Consider the following 16,497-nt stretch of genomic DNA (forward strand, 5'->3'; position numbering starts at 1 on the left):
TAGCTGCCAATTACTGCAAGAAGACAAAGAATGGTCATTGCAAAATGGTGGTGAGAGAGCCATTAACCACCCTCTCCAATGCCTAACTTAGCGCTTAACCACCCTCAAATGCCTAACTTAGCGCTTTCTTAAAAGAAGCTATGAAAAGTACTGTACTCAAAATTGAGGAAATTTATATTACCTTTAAGGTTGAAAAGTGCGCCTATTTTATACTTGAGAAGATGGCTTCTTTTCTTGCATTGTTACGATGTTGGAGTGAAGGGTCGTTAGTGACGTGGCATCCTCTCGGTGGTTGGACAGTTGTAGGCAGACATGTGTCTCCTCTTTTGGAGGAATCAATCTTCAAATGGAATATTCATGGGATAATTGGTCCTTTCAAGTGAGCAGCACGTGGACTTCTGGGTGAAGCACTAAAGTGCTCAATGCACCAAGGGCGGTGTGGTCCATGAGTTGTTCCTTCGAGACCGCCTGCATGAGTGAAATGGGCACAGTCAACTTGTTTACCACGTGCGCCTCCTTAAGCATGGATAAGGGCCTTTTTAGGCCTCGTTCCGGCCTTTTAGGCTCGGCCACTTCCGTAAATGATGGAGGCTAGTTACTCGACTTTTTGTCGTATTCCCTCTTTGTATTTGGTATCAACAGAAGACCCCTAAGTCCTTAAGTAGTCCCGTTGATCGAGTACTTTCGCCACGTATAGAGAGGGGAGAAACAATGTGTTGTTTGGCTGTGCGGGAGCAATTGCTTTCATCATGATGGGGACACGTCATTTGTGGCTTCAATGTCTGAAGCATTCAACAATCACCTCAGTCTCCTTATGTCCCCTTGTCCAAATTTCATCAACGGGCACACCGTTCCAAGTTTTTGTGGAAAAATAGAAACATTTAGGCAGAGAAACTTCATTTCCGCCTTCTAAATTCTAAGCTAGAGCCTCTTCTAAATTTCTCTACTGATTCTTACTTGTTGTCATTCATATCATTTCTCTGTTGTCAGTATTTTAAGTGAGTTACTTGATGTGACTTTCCATACGTGTTATTGCTTGTGTCTTGTGTTTCTGGTTCTTTCTAGGTCCTCCACTGAAGTTTCGCTATTTTTTTTGGTATGTTGGTGAGAAATTGAGTATTGTGGTCAAGGAAATGGTGGTAGAGTAGTAGGCGAGTCCAGATTTTTAGTGTATCTCACGAAGCATCTAGGCATTGGGCGCTTCGACGGCGGTGAGGTCCATGCATCATCCTTTCGGAACCGACATCATAAGTGAAATAGGCCTAGTCGGCCTTTTATATCCTGAGGGCCTCCTTAGGAGCGGAAAGTTAGATGTCTAAAGCATTCAACAATCACCTCAGTCTCCTTGTGTCCACTTGTCCGACTTTCATCAATGGGCACACCATTCCACCTTCTTGTGCATAAATAGAAACACTTAGGCAAAGAAACTTTGTTTCTACCTTTTGAATTTCTAAGCAAGAACCTCTTCTAAATTTCTCTACCGATTCTTACTTGTTGTCATTCGCATCATTTCTCCGTCATCGGTGTTTTAAGTGATTTACTTGTCGTGACTTCCATGTGTGTTATTGCTTGTGTCTTATGCTTCTGATTATTTCTAGGTCTTCCACTGTTGTTCCACTATTGTTTCTAGTCCGTTGGTGAGAGAATTGAGTATTGTGGTCTAGAAAATGGTGGTAGAGCAAGCGAGTCCAAATTTGTAGTGTATTTTGACGAAGCACCTAGGCATTGGGAGCTCCGAGGGCCGTGAGGTCCATATGCATCATCCTTTCGGAACCGACATCATGAGTAAAATAGGCCTAGTCGGCCTTTTATATCCTAAGGGCCTACTCAGGCGTGGAAAGTCGCAAATCTTTGGGCCTCATTTGGTATTACCAAAAGCCCACTAGTCAAAGACTTCACTTGGTCATGATAAAATCGGTACATGCCAAAAAGAGCTTATTCGGTTGAGCATGTCTTTCCTTCTTTCTTCTTATTCTTTTTCTTGTTTTTTTTGACATGCACATCACGTAGGAGCCCCAACGTCCTTGGTTAGGGGAACTACATTCTCTTCCACTAAAGTCGCTTGCACAGGAGCAACCATGATTCGAAAAATGGCCGATCTTCAGTGAGGAGCACCTTTTGCACAGGAGCAACCATGATTCGAAAAATGGCCGATCTTCAGTGAGGAGCACCTTTTAGTGGTTGAGCTGCGTGTAGAGAGGGGAAAAACAATGCATCGTGTCGGGTTCATGTCGTGTCGGGATAATAAACATGTCAAGAATCCTCAACCCAAACCTGACCCGTTTAACAAGTTATTAAACATGTTACCTGGTTAATAACCTGTTTACTCAGTCTTAGTTTCCAATTTAAAAAGGGGAAAACATTAAAAAGAGGAAACAAGGGACTACATCAGGTTAACAAACAAGTTATTTCACATTAAAAAAAAAAAAAAAGGAAACATGAGATTACATTAACTTAAAAAATTTATTAAAAAAATAAAATCAGGGCGCGCTTCTTGATTCCACAATAAGAGCCTTTAGTTTAGCCATATGGATCTCTTCTCTTGGGTTTTCACGCACAGCTTCTTGGGGCTCATCACTTTAGCTCCCAAAGATTACACCCTTAGCTTGAGCGTAACTTGTGTCGTGATCTCGATGCTTGCGTTTACCCGGTCGATCCAAGGCCTCCAGCTGCTTTTGCATATCTTGAGAGTAAAAATCTACCATATTTTATAGCTTTTGATTCTCTTCCTGCAATATTTGAGGCTGATGTCGATTCGCCTCCGTCGTATTTTCCCTCTCCCTCTTCAAACTCCTTATCACACGCTGACAATCTTCAACCAAATTCCTCTCTGCAACCAATTGAGCTCTTAGCACCTCTACCTCATGGGATTTCACAATGAGGCGATGCCCCTCACTTGCGACAGATGCTGTACTTTGCACGCTCAGTGCCATGGCATCACTCACCACTCGATTATCATCCCTCGCTCCCAGCACACGCACATCCCTGGGAGTCACCAAACTCCTCGTAACTCTAACAGCAACATCGTTCTCAAGGAGCAAAGAGTAGTTTATGGTAACTAGACCTCGTGAGGAAGCAAAGTAGGGCATCCACAAGGGTGCAGCCCCTTGCCCCCATGCCTATGTTGGCAGATCTAGGTTTAGATCGAGAGATAAAATGGGAATGAAGAGGGCATTTTATTTTTAAGTTTGAGGAGATAGATTTAGTTCGAGAGAAATGGGAAGGAAGAAAATTGGCAAAGTTAGGTTTTTTTTTCCTTATGATTTTGTGTTTTCCCTTGTTTCCCTTGTTTCCTTTTATTGAAGAACTAGTTCTGCCTTTTGCAGGACCGCTCCATAATAATAATAATAATAATAATAATAATAATAATAATAATAATAATAATAATAATAATAATAATAATTTGTGGGGACACTCTGTGTTTTCCTCTCCGTGTTTTCTACCTCGAGCTCCATGCCTCTGATAATGATGGTCTTAATAATAATAATAATTGTCTGCCGCGCAAATCTCACGGCCTGGAGTTCCGGGCCGAGGGGATGTGCGTTAACACGGGGTTTCCTGCTTTTGGGTGCGGTGCGGTTGTGCGCGGGCGTGCCAGCACGGTTTACCGTGCGTTGATGTTTTGGTGAGTGTTGGATGGGTGAATGGTGCGCCTGTTTGATCTGTCTTCTTGGTCAAACGATTGTAGCCGAGAGAGGAACTGGTCTCGGCTGTTAGGTTCACGGCCTGAACTACAAGGCCGTTGAGTGATGGTGTTGGTGGTGGGTTTTGGGGGTTGCTCCGGCGCGCTGCTCAGGGAGCGACGGTCGTGTGATATATGGGGTGAGTGAGCGAACAAACAGAGATGGTGCTTCGGCGCCTTGAAAATCAAGGGTCGTATGATATATTGATGAATGGATTCTGCTTACAACCTAACACTACTCCTAGGAAATCAAGTAAAGATATTGAAAGTGCATTACAGAAGAAAATAAGTTGCTCCGTGGGAGGCTTGTTTTGGTGTTTGAACCCTTTGAATGTAGCTCGAGTCTTGTATTTATAGGAAGAGTCCCTGGATGAGTAATCGAGGCTGAATTTACGCATAGTGGAGTCTGATTAGCGCAAGTGGGCAATCCAATCGACATTTGGGATCGTGAAGTATGGTGATGAGACCCCAGAAATCCTGGTGAATCTCGGCCGCCGCGCTTAATCGTGGGTTTTGAACCTCTGGCCGTGGAGACGCATTTATTGCCTGGATAGCTGGTGAACCAACATCTCAAGCTGTCAGAATCCTTGTGAGAATGTCCACGTCTAATCACTCTGATCTTCATCACCAAATCCTGACTTCAGTCACTTCCCACCTTCCCTCATGCATTAAATGCTACTTTATGGCCAATGGGTTTTGCTGCATTAAACAGGCACTACTTCATTAAATGAAGCCTGGGACCCTGCTGTCACGTGATGGTTTGCCTTTAATGCCTTGGCCCCAAATTTGTTCGGCCTCGGCCTCGGTCTATGCTTGAGGCCGAGATGATCATGCCTAAGCATTTCCTTCTTTTATTTTTAAGAAGGCGAAGTACCCTGGCGAAACGCTGCGTTTCAGCCTCTGCGAACAAGTGCCAGGGCCGAAAGAAAGGGCTCCTTCGGCCAGCTCGTGGCCGTGATTTATCAGGCACAAACAATAATAATAATAATATTTAATTTGATTAGTATATATATATAAGTTACTTAGAAAAACGAAAGAGAGATGAGAAAATAGAGAAGGAAAAGAAAAAAAGAAAGAGAGGACAAAGAAAAGAAAGAAAAAAAAAAGAGGAGAGAGGAGAGAAGGAAAAGAAAGAAAGAAAAAGAAAACAAAACAACAAGAGCAGGAGGTAAGGGGTTTCAAACCCATGATCTCGAGAAATTATAGAATGATACGGTATCACCACGTCATCTGGTGATACTTCCAATCAAAATGCGCCATTTGTACTATTTTTTAAAGAAAAAGTAACTATTTATACAGTTGGATTTAAAATTTTAATTTTATAATTTAAAACCATTAAAAAAACTATTTAAAAAAAACACTCATTAATAATAAAAATCCCCAACAACCACTTCCCTGAACTCGCTGACAAAGCCTCCACCTGCCCACTTTCTGCCATGGCTCTCCTTTCGTTCTTTCATTTTTCCAATCTCTCTCCCTTTCTCCCTCTCCATTCCTCCTCTCTATTATGGATTTAGGGTTCATGGAATTTTCTCTCTATGATGGCTTTAGGGTTCAAGGAATTTAGATTGAAGATTTGTTGGGGGTGGGTTTATGGTCTTTGAGAGATTATTTAATTTCATACGCGAAGGTCAACAAGTCTAAAAGTTTTTTAGGAATTTGATAAGCTTCCAAAGTCCTACAAGGTATGTGGCCATTGAGATTATTGACAAGAAAAGGAAATTTTACAGTAGGTGAATAGGAATCCAATCTTGGTTGCATGGCTTTCCATGTATCAATAGCTGAATCAAATTTTTCTTTTTCTAATGATTGTGAAAGTGGAATCATCCATGTGTTGGGGTGTCATCAAATTCACACAGAGAATGAGGCAGTAGTCATGGAAGACAGTGGTGGTGGGTCACTGTCGATGAAGCGGGTGGTTTTTGGGTGTTTTATTTCTAAAGTTCTTTAAAAATCATTTTATTTTTATTTTAAAAGTAAATATGAGTGTTGAATCTAGTTGTCAAAAAATAATACATATGGCGAATTTTGAATGGAAGTATCACCAGCTGATCTGGTGATACCGTACTATTCTATAATTTCTCCATGATCTCTTTCTTTAAAGCCCAGCAGATTACCACTACTCCACAAAAGATCCTTGTATTATAAGTGCATAATGATAATATTTATTATAATATAACATAATTTAAATGGGTTAGTAAGAATTTAAATGTGTTGGCGGGTTGACTTGATAACGGGTTGACTCGAAAATTAGCCAATTATTAATCATGCGGGTTCGGGTCGTGTTTTTCTCGTGCACATTTCGAGTCGTGTAACGGGTCGTATCGGAAATTGCCACCCCCCAACGTCTCATTTGAAGATTGAATGTTTCAAGTGTCGCTTCAATAATCAATATTTTTTTTTTCATCTTTTAATATTTTAATATTTTAATATTATTTCTTAATTTTCAATTAATTTGAAAAACATTTATTCATATTTCATTAGACAAGCTAAAAAAGCGGACCCACAAATGACATGTCATCACCTAATTTCACTATGGAGGTATCTCATTGTTAAAATAAAAAATGCAAAGACAAACATGTCCTAAACGTACAATTGCAGGTAGGGGTGGGCATCAATCCGGCCGATCCGATTACACCGGCCGAACCGATTATATTGGTTTGGTTTGGTTTGGTTTTGACCAACGAAAAAGTCAACAGTTTGAAAAACCGATCCGAACCGGGTTGGTTTGGTTCGGCTGCGGTTTGAGTGTTTTTGAAACTGTCCTAAACCAAACCGAACCGATATAACTCCATTTAATATTAATTTTATTTAATATACATGTGTCAAACAACAATTGGTTAGTAGAAAGGCATATTATGTACCCTTTCACACCTAATTGGACCCCAAAAACATAACAAAACCAAGAAAACCCTCCACTACACTCACATTCGAAGCCTCTCTCTTCTCTTCTCTACAACTAAAACTCAAACCTAATCTGAAAAAAAAACCCAAGCGAAGCAGCCGCCAGATCTCATTATTAGCCTCAGCACCTCCAAGTTGTTGACCTCATCTCTTCCTTCTTCGAAAACCCAGTTGTGCCTCTTGGATCTTTCTCTTAATTCGCAGCTGCAAAACCATGTTTGAGATACTCAATGGGGCTTGGAGAAAATAGCTCATACCACTTCAATGATTCAATCCCACCCTCTTAGAACTAAGGTTTGTTTCAATTCTTGAATCATACCCAGTTTTTGTTTTTGTTTTGTTGTCTTACTCTGCTTTGTAAGATGTCAATTAATCAATTAGGTTTTGAAATTTCTAATTTGATTTGTATTAATCAATTATTTGTATTAATGAAAATATGGGATTGGGTCTGTCAGGGTGTGGGAAGAGCTGAGAGAATTGGGTTATGGAAGAATAAATGATTTGTCTTTTCATTGCACTAGTTTCCAAAAGGCTATTAATTTTTTATTATTAATACCTCACTTGCATGGTCCCTATGTTGTAGATTTTGTATTCAATCAGAGAGATGATTTCTGGAACGAGGCCATTAAACTTGCTGATTTGCACCACCTCAATGTGGTAGCTTCTATGGTGTTGTGCTTGATGGGCCGGGAGGTTCTGTGCCAACAGTGACAGAGTATATGGTTAATGGCTCTCTCAGAAATGCCTTGCAGAAGAATAAGAAGAAATGTGTTTGTTTGGCTTTTTGTTCTTTGCATTAATTTGATAAAATCAGAATGAATGTTGTATCTGACTAGTTGGTATGTAATTTCCAATTGTATTAATCAATTGGGTATTGAAATTTGTTTGTATATGTATGAAAATATGGGATTGTATGTTGAAGTTTGTTGCTGGAATTTTGGATGAACTTTGATGAAAATGTTTATGTTTGTTAGGAGCAAGTTCAGTTTTAGGATTATTTGATGGAATACAGATGTTAACAGGTTTTGTGTTATTGTAAGCATGTTTTCTTTTATGCCTAAACCGGCCGAACCAAACCGCACCAAACCGGATATGAATGGTTTGGTTTGGTTTGGTTTTCATTTTGATTTTAGCTCAAACCGAATCACACCGGACCGTAAAAGTTTAATTGGTTCAGCTGTGGTTTGAGGGTGAAACCGGACCAAACCGGACCGTGCCCACCCCTAATTGCAGGGTACCAAATTGAAATTAAATCTAAAATAAGGTTTTGGTAGGTACCAATTTCTAGTAAGAAATTTTTTTATTCGAAGTTTGGTACATTATTTGCTGTCCATTTAGGTACAAAGTCACTAATCCTAAGTGTTGAAATTTAGGGGGATGTATTCATTCCATACTTATAAAGACTTTGGGTAATTAACTGAGTGACTTTCATAGAGTTGACATATTCTTAAATACTTTCATAGAGTTGATAAAAGTCACTAGTTCATTAACAATTAGCCTTAAAAGTATACGAAAATCATTCATTGACTAAGTTTTTTAAAGTCATTAACTTTTTGGATACCACCAACTTTTAAATACTTTTTAACAGTCAAAACTGTATACCACCAACTTTTAAATAGTTTTAAAGTCATAATGTCAATATATTATTTGTTCAAAATATGTATCCTAAAGAAATTGAAATTGAATCAATTACTCTTCCTAGACAATCCAATTTCTAGTTTTAAGGGTACAAGATTAGGAATTTTAATATGGAGCCCACGTATGATTATTTATTTCTTATCCTCTGGTAAATGCAGAAAGTCAAGAATTTGAATAATTCTAATATTTATTTGTAAACACTAGGAGTTAAGGAATTATAATAATTCCAATACTCATTCCAAATAAATTAACATGGCATGAGTGAGAAGACTCGTTTAGTAATCCATCTTGGGCCACCCACCACATTCATGTCCATGTGTCTCCTTTACTAAAGAGGGATGGACATTTCATCTTTACTCTCAGGAATGGATATTAGTTCTTTTTTCCTGTCTGTTTACTAGCACATGGGTATTAGAAATAGAAATAATACCAATTACTGATTTTCCACTGCATTTATTAACAATAAAAAAAATATGTAATTAAGTTGACCGTGTTAAAATCCATAATCAAATACCCTTAAGATTATAGAACCAAGTGGAGCTCATTCTATGCGAGATTGAGTTGGATAAAGACTTGGTGTGTGTATTCACATACCTGTGCTGTACTGAAGCTCAAAGCCGTACACTAGAGCATTGTGTATGCGACTATAAGAAGCGTTTCGATCTTTTTCATTCAAGGAAGCCATAGCCGTCCACCCTATACTGCACCCATCCTCCAAATCCCATGCAACTGTTGGGCCCACAACGACGTAGCTATACGTTCTCGGTTGGGACAAAGAAGTAGCTCCCCCAGTAATACTATTCATGCATGGAGCAGTGTCCACATAGAGAGATGAATTCACTGGATTCGCACACATGATGAAAGTTACAGCTCTTGATTTCCATCTATCCATGCTACTATATTCATAGTCATAAACACTATATGGAGATCGAGCATTTATGGATTCAGATGACAAAGAATAGAGAGGAATGGAGGTGCAATTGTTCTTCTTAAAGCCAGGATCTACGACTCAAATTGTGTTGTTATTGTAGTTGATTGACATTACGTGGAATTTTGCAGAATGTAGTTGCAACACTGTTCACAAGACAGACAGTAGGCTAAATCGCCGCAATTTTTCAGGTCGTCTTTCAGCTGAAAAGGGCAGCTTATGTTATGGATGTTGCCGCAGGAAGAAGGAGAACACGCCTTGGCGTTACAAGTTTCACCAAATATTAAGCCAATAACAAGAAAGCCTACAATTGCAAACCTCCCACACAAGACTCTTCTACCTTCCATGGAGATCCCAGAGGTTAGAGCTAGCTAGCTAGGTTTTTGTTTGACAAGTCTAATAGTTTTAAGGTCCCATTCAAACTAGAACTAATTTATATCTGGATGAACAAGTCAAAACAGCGTTGAGAGAGCAAGCTATGAAGACCGGCATTAAAAGTAGATGGTATTTTCTCTGAAGCTTTATTCAATTATTTGGATCTTAAATCGGGACTTCGCCGTAATCAAAACATTTTGAAGTTAAGTGCTCTATTCAAATCAAAATGTGGAATTAGTTGCTTCAATTATTTGGATCTTAAATGGGGACTTCGCCGTAAAGAAAAGGTTTTGAAGTTTAGTGCTCCACTACTTTTCAAGTCAACATTGTGGAATTAGTTGCTTCAATTATTTGGATCTTAAATGGGGACTTCGCCGTAAAGAAAAAGTTTTGAAGTGAAGTGCTCAACTACTTTTAAAGTTAAAATGTGGAATTAGTTGCTTCAACTTGGTTTTGTTTTGGTCAAAGTGACTAATTGTTTCTTGATGGTTTAATTGTGTTCTTACTGTTTCTACAAGAAAATGCTACTTATTCCACATTTTTTCTTTCAAATTGTTTTTCCCCGACATGTCAAAAGAATGAACAATCTTATAGAACCAAAGTGAATAGGTATTGGGCACCCATTCATAGAATGCGATAATGCAGTCCATCTATTAGTGTTATTAAACAATAAAATATGGATGCAGAAGGACGAGTAATTATAGTGTGGTATTAGAGTACAATCACGTGATGTACCTCATTCACGTGTTATGATGTAAGTGGATATTTATTGATTAATATCAACTATATCAACCACCCATATTATAACACATGAACGGATTATAGTATTATGCAATCGTATTCCCGTATCAGAACAAATAGGGAGGAGGTGTGAATGGGACTAATAATTAACAAAGCCATTCCAATAAGATTTAGAAGTGTCATATTATATAGCACCGTAATTTGATTGTCCAGTTGAAAAAAGGTCAGATTTATTGGCCAAACAATCCATCCAAATATAACAGATACAGATACGACCCTTTTTTTAATGCTTAGAAGATTTCCATGGGCATTAACACCTCAGAAATGCAGCAAATGCTCATCTCTTCCTGTTGCATATTGTTAAGGCTTTCTCCAAAGTTCTCGGAGAAACACAAAATACCTGCAAAGAATTGAATGTCAAATTAAGGAGAAATATTGAAGGTTGAGTAGAGATAATGGAGAGTGTAGAGATTTTTGGGAGCTATGCATATTTTCTGATTTCAACTTATGTTCATTCTATTACACATCAAAACATATATACATGTAATAACCCTAAAACATTCCATGAAACATTCCCTAAGACATTCCATGAAACATTCCCTAAAACAAGGATTACATTGCTCAAGAAAAGTATTCCCTAAAACAAGGAATGAGACAAGTGCCATGAGACAAGGGGTGTCTTGTGTTTCATGTCTTTGTGTTCCACAAAGGACAATCACACAAGAAGCCAATATTGCTAACACTCCCCCTCAAGTTGGTGCATAGATATCACCAATGCCCAACTTGACCAGTGAGTTGTGGAATACCCTGCTAGAAACTGCTTTTGTCAAAATATCGGCCAGCTGGTCTTCGGACCTGACAAACGGAAGCTGAATTTCTTTATTGTCAAGTTTTTCTTTAATGAAGTGCCGATCCACTTCAACATGTTTAGTACGATCATGTTGGACTGGATTGTGTGCAATGGATATTGAAGCCTTGTTATCACACTGTAGATGCATTCCTAATGTAGGTGCATATCCAATCTCTGTAAGCAATTTCTTTAACCAAAGGAGTTCGCAAATTCCTTTGGTCATGCCTCTGAATTCGGCTTCTGCACTAGACAAAGCAACAACATTCTGTTTCTTGCTTCTCCAAGTAACCAAGTTACCACCAACAAATGTGAAGTACCCTGAAGTTGATCGTCTATCAGTGACATTCCCTGCCCAATCTGCATCTGTATAGCCACTGATATTTAGATGACCATTTTTAGAGAACATAAGTCCTTTACCCGGTGCGGACTTCAAATATTTAAGAATTCTAAGAACCGCATCCATATGATCTTCACTCGGACAATGCATAAACTGACTAGCAACACTTACAGCATACGCAATGTCGGGTCGAGTATGGGATAGGTAGATCAGTCGTCCCACCAATCTCTGATATCTTTCTTTGTTAGTGGGTACTTGATTGGGATATTCCCCAAGGCGGTGATTCTGAACGATTGGAGTGTCCACAGGTTTGCAATCCAACATTCCCGTTTCTGCCAATAAATCTAGAACATACTTCCTTTGGGAGAGAAAAATGCCTTGCTTTGATCGAGCAACTTCAATGCCCAAGAAGTACTTGAGTCCACCAAGATTTTTCATTTCAAACTCCTTTGCTAAACGTTGTTGGAGTTGAGAAATTTCCTGCTTATCATTCCCAGTAATAATCATATCATCAACATAAATGATAAGAGCTGTTACCTTTCCTCCCTTGTGTTTTAAGAACAGAGTATGGTCAGAATTACTCTGCTTAAAACCATAATTCTTCATTGCCAAGGTAAAACGCCCAAACCATGCCCGGGGAGACTGTTTCAATCCATATAATGCCTTCCGTAATCTGCACACCACATTAGCAGGAGTAGATGTAACATATCCTGGTGGGATATCCATGTAGACTTCTTCTGTGAGTTCTCCATGGAGAAAGGCATTCTTCACATCAAATTGGTGGAGAGGCCAATCAAGATTTGTTGCAAGGGACAATAGCACTCGAACAGTGTTAAGTTTTGCAACCGGGGCAAAGGTTTCTTCATAGTCAATACCATATGTTTGCGTGTAACCCTTTGCCACAAGTCGTGCTTTGTAGCGTTCAATTGACCCATCAGCATTGTATTTCAAGGTGTAAACCCATCTGCATCCGACAGTCCTTTTTCCCCGAGGTAAACTCTCCAGTGTCCATGTGTGATTTTTCTCCAGAGCATGCATCTCTTCCTTCATTGCGTGAACCCATTTTGGATCCTTCAATGCCTCACTCACTTTGGTTGGAATATAAATTGCAGATAATTGGTGCACAAAGCCTTGGAGAGGTGCAGATAATTTTTCAGCAGAAACATAGTTTGCAATTGGATACTTCGATGCTTTGCCATTATCCGGTGAATAACGAATTGGTGGTTTTCCACGGTTCTGTCTATTGGGTAATTGATAGCTAACAGTGTTATCAACTAAAACATTAGATGTAGTAGAATCACGTACCTCAGGAGTATTCTCAGGAGATTGATCAGCTGGTACTGAGATGTGAGGGGGGTCTTCATCATTATCATCGGCGAAGTAGGAAAAAATATTGTGCTCTCTGCTGTGGAGCGACCGGTCGCTGGGCTCCTGGCGACCGGTCGCTTTTGTACAGATTCGAAACTCATCTTCAGCGCTTGGAAGCGACCGGTCGCTGGGCTCCTGGCGACCGGTCGTTTCTGTACAGATTCGAAACTCATCTTCAGCTCTTGGAAGCGACCGGTCGCTGGGCTCCTGGCGACCGGTCGTTTTTGTACAGGTTCGTATTTCAGCTTCAGCGCTTGGAGGCGACCAGTCGCTGGGCTCCTGGCGACCGGTCGTTTTTGTACAGATTCGATTTTCTCCTTCAGAACTTCTGAGCGACCGGTCGCTAGGCTCCTGGCGACCGGTCGCTTTTGGGCAGGTTACATTTTCTTCTGGACTTCTGGAATCCGTTTTGCTCCAATCTTCAAGTTCTTGAATTTCCAGGGCCTCCTTGCCTAGTGGTTCTCTTTGTATGTCTCTGTGAGGCGGAGAGTTGGACATCGGATCATGAAAAAACATTTCCGATTCCATAAAAGTGACATCCAAAGTGACATATGTACGACGACTGGAGGGGTGATAACATCGATATCCCTTCTGATGGGCAGCATAGCCTACAAAGACACATCTGATAGCACATGGATCAAGCTTGCCACGTTGATTCTTATGGAGGTGTACGAATGCCACACAACCAAAGACTCGGGGCGGAAGCATCTGAACAGAGGGCAAGGGCCCATGTTGGGCAAGTGCTTGTAATGGAGTCCGGAAGTCTAAAACTTTGGAAGGCATTCGGTTGATGAGGTAGACTGCAGTGACTATAGCATCATCCCAATGATGGCGAGGAACATGAGCTCCAATCAAAAGAGCTCGTGCTGTTTCAAGGAGGTGTCGATTTTTTCTTTCCGCAACACCATTCTGTTGAGGAGTTTGAGGACAAGTGGTCTCATGAATGATGCCATGCATTTGGAAGTAGGTCTGAAAATCATGGTTGATATATTCACCTCCATTGTCAGAACGGAGGACTTGAATCTTGGTAGAGAATTGAGTGTCAATTTGCTTATGAAATGACTGAAATATAGGGAACACATCAGTTTTATTTTTCATCATGAAGAGCCAAGTCATGCGAGTACAATCATCCACAAAGGTAATAAACCATCGGAAGCCAGAAGTTGTGGAGATAGGTGAAGGACCCCAAACATCAGAATGTATCAAAGCAAATGGAGCACCACTTTTATTTGTACTTAATGGATAAGAGGCTCTGTGGCTCTTGGCCAAGATACAAGTATCACATTGGAAATCAGTGGTACAGGAATTTGAAAACAAATCATGAAATAGATGTCTCATATAGCCAAAAGACGGATGCCCCAAACGTCGGTGCCATAGCCAAAGTTGTCGATCCTTCCAAGTCGATGAGTGCTTCACACTATGTGCCTTTCCCATACTGAAATCATCCACATAGTACAACCCCCCTCTCTTAGTACCACGACCAATGATCTCCTTCGTGAGAATATCCTGAAATAGACAGAAATCGGGATACATGAGTACACAACAATTTAGTTGCTCAGTAGCTTGGCCAACAGACATCAATTTATTAGACAACGATGGGACAAGCAAAGTATTTTGAAGAGTAAGGGATGGAGAGAGGCCAATGGTTCCAGCACCGACCACGGGAGAGGTAACACCATTTGCGTTGGCAATACTTGTTCGTTGTGGTGTAGTTGTACTTAGAAAATCAGTTGGATCGAACGTCATATGATCTGTGGCTCCTGAATCAATAATCCAACATGTGGAGTCACTTGTATATGATGTATGAAATACATATCCACAGTTACCTGAGTCACTAAAAGATGGAGAGTTCTTTTCTGGTGCTGAGGTAGATTCTTCATGAGGAATTAATGTTACCGGAGAGTCCATGGTGACAAGGGCAGCACGACCCGTTCCTCCAGTAGCAAGTTTACGAGCCTTGAGACCCTCCCACCATTCTGGATAGCCATGTAGTTTAAAACAGGTTTCTCGAGTGTGTTTTGGATTCCCGCAGTGAGTGCAACCATTCCCATTTGTGGGAGCCTTGGGTCGAGAGGATGGTGGAGTAATCGACTTGTTGGTAGTGGTCTGTAGTTGGAGAGAAGCAGCAACTGGGGTTGTAGTTGGGCGAGAGGGTCGGTATGTTCCTTTTGTTGCCAATCCTACTCCGGTTGGTGTTGGAGCTCCTAACATCACAGCTTGTCGAATATCTTCTCGTCGAACATGAGCATAGGCTTGCTCTACTGTAGGGAATGGACTCATTTGGAGCACATCACTTCGGGCTTTGTCAAGTCGGTCATCCAAACCATCCAAGAAAATATAAACTCGATCTTCTTGGATGATATCATAGTATTTCTTGATATCCAGCTCACACTTCATTTCATTTGGACGACGAAAATCGACTTCTCTCCATAAGCCTTGGAGATCATTGTAGTAAGTTTCAATCGAACCTCCCCCTTGTCGCATACGGGAGATTCGCCTTTTAAGATCATACACCTGGGAGGTGTCAGTGCCATCAAAGTAAGTTGTGGCAATTGCATCCCATACTCCTTTGGCCGTCGGGAATCTAATGAAGTTGCCAATCAACCTTGGCTCCATGGAGTTGATTAGCCACCCTTTCACAATTGCATTTTCTGTCCGCCATCGGTTGAATGTAGAGTCTGTTTGAGGAGGTGCTGGGAGCTCACCCGTGAGATATCCCAGCTTGTCTTTGCCAGCAACATACATCTCAATAACTTGAGACCATAAGGCATAGTTGGAGCCATCCAATTTAATGCCAATTTGTACAGAGGAGGTTTCGTAGGTAATTGTCGGAGTCGGAGTCGTAGTCGATGTTGATGCTTGTGTCTTCATCAACTCAGCCATTTGAGTAGCAAATTCTGTGAAGGTAGGTTGATAAGGAGTAGCCGGATCGGTGGTGCTACTTTCAGTGGGAAAGAAATCGTTTTCTCCCATGATTGCAGCAACGATTCGAGACTAGAGTCAGCAAGATCGCTGCTCTGATACCATGTCAAATTAAGGAGAAATATTGAAGGTTGAGTAGAGATAATGGAGAGTGTAGAGATTTTTGGGAGCTATGCATATTTTCTGATTTCAACTTATGTTCATTCTATTACACATCAAAACATATATACATGTAATAACCCTAAAACATTCCATGAAACATTCCCTAAGACATTCCATGAAACATTCCCTAAAACAAGGATTACATTGCTCAAGAAAAGTATTCCCTAAAACAAGGAATGAGACAAGTGCCATGAGACAAGGGGTGTCTTGTGTTTCATGTCTTTGTGTTCCACAAAGGACAATCACACAAGAAGCCAATATTGCTAACATTGAAGTGTGGGGATAAAGGCCCGCCTATCCATTTCCCTTTCAGCCTCAAAGATAGGCAACCAGATCACTGTGGCTATCATGGGTTTGCTGTGTCTTGCAATGAGAGACATCAAAGCACAGTGTCAATGACTTTGGTTTGGCAAAGTTATGTTCCAAGGATCAAAGCACAGTGTCAATGACTACAGCTATGGGGACCATGGGCTACATTGCACCTGAAGTGTTCTCCAGGAACTTTGGAAATGTGTCCTATAAGTCAGATGTGTATAGTTTTGGAATGCTACTGCTTGAGATGGTAGGAGGAAGGACAAATATCAATTCAC

The 16,497-nt window shown here is 40.5% G+C and overlaps 1 long non-coding RNA gene and 1 pseudogene across 1 annotated transcript; one reads left to right on the forward strand and one right to left on the reverse strand.

Moving 5' to 3' along the window:
- Nucleotides 1–2,480: 2,480 nt before the first annotated feature.
- On the reverse strand, nt 2,481–3,089 carry LOC148296723 (uncharacterized; annotated as a pseudogene).
- A 3,211-nt stretch (nt 3,090–6,300) lies between these two features.
- LOC148296724 (uncharacterized) lies at nt 6,301–7,566 on the forward strand. Its single transcript, XR_015833736.1, has 2 exons — nt 6,301–6,880; nt 7,170–7,566. It is a non-coding gene; the product is annotated as an uncharacterized LOC148296724 (long non-coding RNA).
- Nucleotides 7,567–16,497: the final 8,931 nt, after the last annotated feature.

Source organism: Prunus avium, chromosome 2 (genome assembly GCF_965620075.1).
Source record: "Prunus avium chromosome 2, drPruAviu1.hap1.1, whole genome shotgun sequence".
NCBI classification, from domain to species: Eukaryota; Viridiplantae; Streptophyta; class Magnoliopsida; order Rosales; family Rosaceae; genus Prunus; species Prunus avium.